The 10002-nt window shown below is 40.5% G+C and overlaps 1 non-coding gene across 1 annotated transcript; it reads right to left on the minus strand.

Moving 5' to 3' along the window:
* Window positions 1-2374: 2374 nt before the first annotated feature.
* Window positions 2375-2490, minus strand: TRNAL-CAA (transfer RNA leucine (anticodon CAA)). The gene is made up of 2 exons: window positions 2453-2490; window positions 2375-2420 (listed from the first exon to the last, which is right to left on the minus strand). It is a non-coding gene; the product is annotated as a tRNA-Leu (tRNA).
* Window positions 2491-10002: the final 7512 nt, after the last annotated feature.

A 10002-nucleotide genomic window follows, 5' to 3' on the forward strand; every position in this document is an offset into this window, starting at 1 on the left:
TCAGGTAGTTGTAGAGAGTGATAAGGTCACCCCTGAGTCTCCTCTTCTCCAGGCTAAGCAGCCCCAGCTCCCTCAGTCTCTCCTCATAGGGCTTGTGTTCCAAACCCCTCACCAACTTTGTTGCTCTTCTCTGGACTCGTTCCAGCAAGTCAACATCCTTCCTAAACTGAGGGGCCCAGAACTGGACACAGGACTCGAGGTGTGGCCTAACCAGTGCAGTGTACAGGGGCAGAATGACCTCCCTGCTCCTGCTGGCCACACTGTTCCTGATGCAGGCCAGGATGCCATTGGCCCTCTTGGCTGCCTGGGCACACTGCATGCTCATGTTCAGCCTACCATCAACCAGCACCCCCAGATCCCTCTCTGCCTGGCTGCTCTCTAGCCACTCTCACCCCAGCCTGTAGCACTGCATGGGGTTGTTGTGGCCAATGTGCAGAACCCGGCACTTGGATGTGTTAAATCTCATGCCGTTGGATTCTGCCCATCTGTCCAGCCTGTCGAGGTCCCTCTGCAGAGCCTCTCTACCCTCCAGCAGATTAACTCTTGCCCCCAGCTCAGTGTCGTCAGCAAATTTACTGATGATGGACTCAATGCCCTCATCCAGATCATCAATAAAGATGTTAAAGAGCACAGGGCCCAGCACTGATCTTTGGGGCACACCACTAGTGACTGGCTGCCAGCTGGATGTGGCACCATTCACCACCACATCATTCCTGTTAAGTTTTATGATAGAATAGAATAGAATAGAATAGAATAGAATAGAATAGAATAGAATAGAATAGAATAGACCAGACCAGACCAGGTTGGAAGAGACCTTCAAGATCATTGTGTCCAATCCAATCCATCAACCAATCCAACCCGCCTAAACAACTAAACCATGGCACCAAGCACCCCGTCAAGTCTCCTCCTGAAAACCTCCAATAATGATGACTCCACCACCTCCCCAGGCAGCCCATTCCAATGGGCAATCACTCTCTCTGTATAGAACGTCTTCCTAACATCCAACCTAAATCTCCCCTGGCGCAGCCTGAGACTGTGCCACTTCGTTCTGGTACTGGTTGCCTGGGAGAAGAGACCAACATCCGCCTGTCTACAACCTCCCTTCAGGTCGTTGTAGAGAGCGATAAGGTCACCCCTGAGTCTCCTCTCCAGGCTAAGCAGCCCCAGCTCCCTCAGTCATAGGGCTTGTGTTCCAAACCCCTCACCAACCTGTTCCTGCGCCTTCAAGAGTTCTTCATTGAAGCAGGTCCAGCTCTCCTGGACCCCATTATTTTTAAGGGCTTTATCCCAAGGAACCCTCTGAGTTAGTTCCTTGAGTAACCTGAAGTCTGCCCTCCAGAAATCCAGAGTGGAGATCTTCTTGCTACCCCTCTTAGCTTGACCGAATACCAAAAATTCAATTATCTCGTGGTCACTGGCCCCTAAGCACCCTCCAACCACCACATCGCCCACCAGCCCTTCCCTGTTGGTGAAGAGGAGGTCAAGCATAGCCTTACCCCTGGTAGGCTCTCACAGCACCTGGGATAAGAAGCTGTCCTCCATGCACTCTAAGAACCTCCTAGACTGTCTCCTCTCTGCTGTGTTGAGATGCCAGCAGATGTCAGGCAGGTTGAAGCCGCCCATGAGAACAAGGTCAGGGGATCCTGAGACAGCCTTAAGCTGCCTATAGAATGCTTCATCAACATTTTCCCCCTGGTTGGGTGGTCTATAACAGACTCCAACCAGGATGTCTGCACTGCTGGTCTGCCCTCTAATTCTTACACACAAGCACTCAACCTGATCTTCCCTAATCTCCATCTCAACGGCATCTAGTGCCTCCCTGACGTACAGGGCCACCCCTCCACCCCTTCTTCCTTGCCTGTCTCTCTGAAGAGCCTGTAGCCGTCAATTGCAGTGCTCCAGTCATGTGAGTCATCCCACCACATCTCTGTGATGGCAACTACATCATAACTTTCCTGCTGCAACAAGGCTTCCAGCTCCTCTTCTTTGTTACCCATGCTTCGTGCATTAGAGTACATGCATTTCAGCTGGGCTGCTGGTTTCACCTCCAACTCTAGCTTATCACCCCCACATTCCTGCCTGAGGGGACTAGTTTCAGCCCCTTCCCCCTTCGAAACTAGTTTAAAGCCCTGTCAATGAGACCTGCCAATTCCCTTCCCAGAATCTTTTTACATTTGGGGGACATTCTCGTATACTGTGACCTTTCCCCTCCGCTGGGACAGATGTACTCCATCTGTTGCCAGCTAACCTGGTGCAGTAGAAAGTTCTCCAAGATCGAAAACCCCAAAATTCTTTTGACTGCACCAGCCTCTAAACCACTTGTTGACTATAGCTACTGACCTGTTTCTTATGGTATTCTCTCCTGCAAAAGTGGTGTCAGAAGTGGGATTCGAACCCACGCCTCCATACAGAGACCAGAACACCCAATCCGCCACGGGAAGGCTCAGAATGCCTTGAGTCTGGCGCCTTAGACCACTCGGCCATCCTGACACTGCTTATCTTTGATATCTTTGATATCTTTGTTGAATGTAAATGTCATTGACCAGATATTCCAAGCAGGATAAGAAATAATCTCAGTAATGGACTATCTTTAAGTATATGATGGGCTGGCTGAGGGTTGGCAAGGGCAGGAGAAAATATTCAGAACGATCTGACCAAGGGGTGTAAAGCTCTTTGTAGGAGTGGACTTCAGTACAGTAAGAGAGACATCTCTGCCATTACCCACATCCCAGTGTGAAATACTACTCAACAATCTAAGAATAGTTACAGGTACTACTTTTCATTTGTGATTTCTGACCTTTGAAACTATAATTGGAACATGTTTGGAGTTTTTTTTATTTCCCCAAAATATTTTCAAATGTAACATTTTCGGATATTACCTAGTCCTTATTCACTCCCCTATATGAGGTCAGTGCTAACACACTTTCTCTAATTATTTATATTTTAAAATTATTTTGAATTTCTTTGAAACTACAACTGATTCTCAGTTTTCACAGAATCACACAATCACCAAGATTGGAAGAGACCTCAAAGATCATCAAGTCCAACCTGTCCTTAGGATGTGGATCTTTCAGGGATCATTCCTTCAGTCAGTACTGTTAATATGCCCGTTGTCTTACAATACCCAGCAAAGCAAAACGTCACAAGTGTACTCAGAACTGTTTCTCTTCCAACAGACACAAAGCCAGACATTTGCCTTATCAATTGAATTCAGTAAAGGTAATTTCTTTCTACTTCCTGACAAGGTTTCTCGGTAAATAAAGAGTTGTAGTTCACTGCAATATGGAGCAATACACAAACTACTCACTGTTACATTAGACTGACAGCATTATCAAACACTATTGACATGGCTGAACTGAAACCAGATACTCTGACCTTGAGGGTTCAACACATTTTCCCACATGTAAACATTTAAAATGCAATTGAGGTATGGTACAAGACCTTTCCATGTCTGCTCAGTATCAACTAGTGCTCTGCACACTGATATCTTCAGTCAGGATTCCTCTCTCAGTTTATCCCCCCTTCCATTCACTTTTCTGAAGAGCACCTCTGCAACAGAAACTGGGAAGAGGTAGGTGGAAATACATGAAACGATCCCTCCCTTTCCCATTCTTTTGCAATAGTGAATACAAGTGTAAGTCAATGTTATGGCTTTCCCCAGGGGATATTGGCCTCATTCTAATCCTTTCATTAGAAAGTATGTTTTAAGATTAGATTCTGTTTGCAAATCTTCTACTTCAATAGTAAGATTATTAGAATTCTGGTTTAATAATTCTGGTTTTAAGAAAATATTTTGAAAAGTTTCTCTTAAAACTCACATCAATGACATTTTGAGAGAATATAGTGAGAAGCACCTGAGACAGGATTTGCACAAATGTTAACAGGGCAGAGATAATGCAAGAGAAGTACATCATAAAAAGAGACAGCTTTTTCCCCCCCTCCTCTGCAAATGCTAGAGCAACTAAAAGGAAGCAACAGAGCCTGAAAAATCACAGACCAAGCATATGAAAAATGGAAACAGACAAAGGAAATTAATAATTTCCTGTATAACCAGAGCACCATTTTCAAGATACACAATAGGTTTAAAAATGAAAACAACAAAGAGAGAGAAAAAGTTTATAGAGACCATTGTTTCTTTTTGAAATACCAAACAGCACAAAGTTTCACCACGGTCTGAACGAAAGCATTTCAAGAAAAAGCTTTGTGTTTGGGCTAAATTCAGCAAATATATTTCCTTGTTTGTTTGGTTTTTAATACAAAAGTGGCTCTGAAATGTACAATAACATTTAGCCCAGAAGATGCATCCCTTTATGTGGCTAGTAAGAATAGATAGCTATAATGCTCTGCATAAAATTATATGTGCTTCTTCATGATAGCTGTTATTTGCATTAAATAGCAAGTTACAGGCACTATATTAAATTCTCTAAAACATTATTAACACATGAATAAAACATGCTTCTTGTAATGTGAAGCACAATAACACTTTTGAGGGGAGAGAGTCCCTAAGTTTTAATGTAGAGAAAAATACACTCTGAGGAGAAGAACACAGTATGGGCCAGCATATACTGCCACAACTTTTCTCAGTGACACTGATTCACATCAAGTGAGCATTTGGAATGAAATACTCCCTTCTCCCATTAGTGATCACCAAGTAATGGAGATGTAAACATGATTTAGGGCAACTGAGTGTTACAGAGCAAAGTAGCTGATCCGTGGCCCTGTAACCCGTAACTTGCAAGCATCTCCAGAGCAGCTCCCAATCCAATCACACAACTAGCAATGGGATATTGGTATCTACATATTGTCAAGAAGTACAAATTCTCAGGTATGGAAAAAGATGAGCCAAGCACAGGCTGATATCAGCAACTGCCTTGATGTCCAAAGGGTCCTGCAGTCCTGGTCTGCAGGACTCATGAGAAACTTATATCTTTCTGTTCTGGGCTATGATTTCAGGTCACAGTAAATAGCCAGGACAGTGTAGTGGAGAAAGACTCAGGTCAGTGGGACAGAGCCTCAAGGCGGGCAATTTGTTCAGGTTTCAGATTTTGATTTTCTAGCACTCGGAAAAATGACAATATGTGCTCCAAGCTTGATATTCAAGATACTGAGCACTCCGAATCACTTAAAAGTAGTATTTCTCATTTGTGCTAGAACTGTGTCAGAGATGAGACTGCAAATAGTGCATAAGAGGGTAGGAAGTGTAGAGTTGCTTTTTCTATTTCATTGTGCTTTAGCACTTCTGAATGTTAACTTATTTTGATGAGCAATAAAAAATTTTAAAGAAGTTGCAAATTAATTTCCTTCAATGGATAATTCATCTAGACTATAGATCCTCCCACTAGTCATGCTCAACAAGGAAGAAATTGTGAGTTTCTTCTGCTTCATTTCCCCTACTATTTTGACATGAAAATGAGGGAAGGATGTGATGTGATTGCAATGTGTATGCAAGAAAAGAAAGGGAGGGACTGAAATTTTTATACTTATTTGCAATGTTTCCTCTTACTACTACTGTTTAAAAAGAATAAAAACATGTAAATGACAATTTTCACTTTGTGTTGGACGTAGGAGATATCATCTAGCCCTTATACTGATTGCACTGTGATTACACTGAGCCCTCATTTTCAAAGGCTTTGTTAGCCCTAAACTCACTGTCTCGAGTACTTGTTTTTAATGTGCATGTAATACTAGAAGTTCATGAAAGGACCAAAACAATCTGTCACAAAAAAATATTGTGGACTTTAAACTAACTGCAACTCAATCCCAGAAGCTACCTGAATTTGCTTCATGAAGATAACAATATAGAGACTTCAAGCACTACTGTTTTTATGCAGTATACCTTAGCCATTAAAGGTTTTTACTGATGCAACTGCAAAAAGTTTCTCTTTTTTTTTTTTTTCATTACTTATTTAGCTATCAGCTCTGAGAATATTTGAACATCGTCAGTGGGGAAAGCCATTGGAAGTCAATGAGATACTTCAGTGGTTCATTAAGCTAATAATTCTATTTAGCATAATTATGCAACGGGAAAAATGACACAAATACTTTGCACAAACAGAACAGTGTGAAGGGACTACAATTATTTGGCTTACTAATTAAATCTCCCATTTGACCTCTTTGCTGCAAGTTTAATTTTATAAGCTCATCATGCATGTCATTCCATGAGTCATGGAATAGTTAAAGTGGTAGCCTACATATACTTTTTATCTCTTAATGGAGAACCTTTCTAGGGCTTTCCAATGTGTTTGGAGGTTTGTTTTTATTTGCTGAAAATGCTCTGAAATAGTAGTATTTAATCACATTCAATGCAGTAGAACTCCAAAGGATTCAAAAGTCATTAAAATAACTAGAAAGTTTTCATAGGTAGCATGGTTTAAGACCAAGGGACAGCATTAAAGTTAAATGGATTAGGATACTAAACCACCAAATACATGCAATTGTTTTAATTCTCATTTTCCTTTTCAGTGGGAGAATCAGTTCTGTCCAGGAGAGAAGTCACAACAGTGGCATGGAACCAAACATGCCATGCACTGCTTAAGGGACTGGAGTTAGCCTTTGATCAAAATGTGTTCACGTTTAGAGACATAAAACATATTAGTATAAATATGAGTGCTACAGATCTTTAAATCTCTCTGGTGAGTTGAGTCAAATATTTTCCTAGGACTGAGAACTTGAATCACAATGTTCAACTCCATTCCTGACTTTGGTTTTAAATGCATAACTTTTTAGATTTTTCCATTCTTAAATTTGTCAAATAGAGATCAGTCTCCACAGGACTGAAAAGTAGTTTTATTGTTTCCCAAACATATTTTTTTAGATTATTTTTTTAGAAACCTTCCTATTCTCCCTCTTCATGCTAGGTGTTTGTAAAGCCTGTGAAAAACAGTATCTTGGCAAGTGTGTCTGAACTCCTACATTTTGATTACAGTTAATTTCCTTTTTTAACAGACAAAGACTCACTAAAGATTAAACTCTATCTACTCATACTTATGATCTACTGATGATGCAAACTCACCTTAGCTGTGGTCAATCTGTACTTACAATGCTTGGAATTGCCAAACAACTGTGGCAAATCTAAGAGTTTCTTTTTGATAATTGATGTGCTGTACACTTTTAGGTGTATTATACAATTGCTAGTAACAACTGGATGAATGACTCTTTGGACACATCAAAGGTGATACTCTTTTGATTTTGATTTTATTTTCTGTCATAATATCTCTATAATTTTAGTTAGGCACTACTAGAATGAATGCATTGAAACTACAAAAAACACCTTGAGTGAAGAAGTTGTAGGACAGCTCATTTCAGACTAGGAACAAAGACATGTCCTTTAATTTACCAAACAAGATGTCAAACAGAAGACTAAGGTAAAGAGAACACAAATATTTTTTCCAAGCCTGTATTTTCACCCCACAATCAAAATCTTTTTTGAAATGCTTAAGTGCCTGAAGAGGTCTTGGAATGGAAGTAATGAGTATAAAATAAAATTTTCATCAGGCTTGGTAGAAAAACTAGCTTTGTAGCTGATTCTGAATAAAGTAAGGAAATAATAGAAGTAAAAAGTAAGTGGTCAATAAACTTGGAAATCTTAAAAAAATATTCAGGACCTAGTACTTTGTTCATACTATTATACATCATCATCATCATCATAAACCAGGTTGGAAGAGACCTTCAAGATCATCATGTCCAACCCATCAACCAATCCAACCCACCTAAACTACTAACCCATGGCACCAAGCACCCCATCAAGTCTCCTCCTAAATATCTCCAATGATGGTGACTCCACCACCTACTGGGGCAGCCCATTCCAATGGGCAATCACTCTCTCTGTGTAGAACTTCTTCCTAACATCCAGCCTAAACCTCCCCTGGCACAGCCTGAGACTGTGTCCTCTTGTTCTGGTACTGGCTGCCTGGGAGAAGAGACCAACATCCGCCTGTCTACAACTTCCCTTCAGGTAGCTGTAGAGAGTAATAAGGTCACCCCTGAGTCTCCTCCTCTCCAGGCTAAGCAACCCCAGCTCCCTCAGTCTCTCCTCATAGGGCTATGAGGTATGTTCATATGAACATGGGTATGTTCATATTTGTACATACTTTGCTGAATCTATCTGTGTACATAAAGTGTACATGTATAATGTACACAAACATGTACATGTGTATACACACATGCATATAATTTTATTATATTACAGGATATATAACAAACCACAAATATATAATACGCTACAACATAATGGGGGGGGGACAGTGGGGAGTGGGAAAGAGAAGGGGAGAGAGAGAGAGTCAGAATCACAGAATTTCAGGGGCTGGAAGGGACCTTGAAAGATCACCTAGATCAAGATCATCTAGATTACACAGGAATGCACCCAGGTGAGTTTTTAATATCTCCAGAGAAAGAGACTCCAAGACCTCCCTGGGCAGCCTGTTCCAGTGCTCTGTCACCCTCACAGTGAAAAGGTTTTTTCCTCCTGTTTATTTGAACTTCCTGTGCCTCAACTTCCATCCCTTGCCCCTTGTCCTGTCATTGGGCACTACCACATACACTGCATTTGTAACATGTGACATCTTGAACTTTATTTTGGGGTGTCTAAGAAATTTTGACCAAAGAAGAATCCCTGTTTCTGGGGACTTTATAATATTAGTGGAGACCTCTATATTTTCATAACTTATATGCACATTCTGTTTGCCAAATGAGGAATATTTTTGGCATAGATTTTTAAAGAGTAGTTTTAACTAACACTACAACTGGTGATAATTGTTAATTATTTGGCACAGAAGAAAGGACTAAACTGGTGTGGCCTTTGAAACTGCCAAGACCGAAGTGAGAGACATCAGGCAGACTATTGGCATTAAAAGGTTTCCAAATTAAGAGCACTTACAGTAATTTTAACAGTTTGCAAGAGGTTAAAATTGTAGTAGCTGAATCCAGAATAATGAGCTTCCACTTAGCCTTAATGCTTTGGCTTCAGGTGCCTTTGATTTATTAAAATGCACATAAAATGAGGGGTGAAAAGGAACTTTAAGAAATAATTCACTCTCAAGTTTCTGCGCCAAATTTCTACCAGTAGCAGCTTGTTGCCATAGAGAGAACACAACACATTTGAAAATGGTGAACCAGGTGACAGAGTGAACTATGTACATCTGTTCATCTCTGGAGACTGGATTGCCTGTATCAGCTGGGGACAAATGAAGCCGAATATAGTTATCTGATGTTAGTGTCTGCCAAAAACCCAACACAATTTGGCTAATTCTTTCCTCCTGATATAATTATCTGTTTAGCTCAAGAGTTACCATATTCATTATAATTCTGAACATCTCCTCAATCTATATTAATTATATGGATAATATTATTTAAAACACAGAGCTTGCAGAGTCACATCACCAGTCAGGGAAGAACATTAGCCACAGGATAATTGCTCAAGCAAGTTGTTGTTCTTCTGCATGTATCATTTAGACTTTAATTCTGTCCACAACACAAATAATCACTGACTGGGCCTAAGATTTCCATAGATGTTCCTATGCATGTTTACAAGAGGGAAGTTTCTGCCATGTCAATAAAGAAAAAGGTTGTAACCGTTTTCAGGTATCTGTTATTACAACAGTCATCCCTTCAGTGGTGTCTGTGCCCTTTTAGCATCAGATGGAGGCATGATAAGACTAAAAGAGGAAATCAGTATGCACACAGAATAAATGGAATCTTGCTTCACAAACCATTTGTAAATGTAAGTAGCAAGTGTATTCCACTGCTTAAGACAGGATAAATGGCAAACAATAAGGCAGTCGTAATTCCAAAAGTGCAAAGTTAATTAGATCAGTTATAACTGATAGGACAATAAGCACAGAAGAATGTGGATACATTTAGTTTTGTTGACATCAGCCAAAAGCGCTAAGTTCATTAATTTTACCCTTGAAGGGAGGATTAATCTACATGTGTTTTGCAGATCAAACTGATAGAGCATTTTCCTTTGCACAAGAAAAAGTATCTGATATATCTGGCTAATCTAGC

Source organism: Melanerpes formicivorus, unplaced genomic scaffold (assembly GCF_026170545.1).
Source record: "Melanerpes formicivorus ecotype bairdi unplaced genomic scaffold, bMelFor1.0.p_v2 SCAF_2, whole genome shotgun sequence".
Classification (NCBI taxonomy): domain Eukaryota; kingdom Metazoa; phylum Chordata; class Aves; order Piciformes; family Picidae; genus Melanerpes; species Melanerpes formicivorus.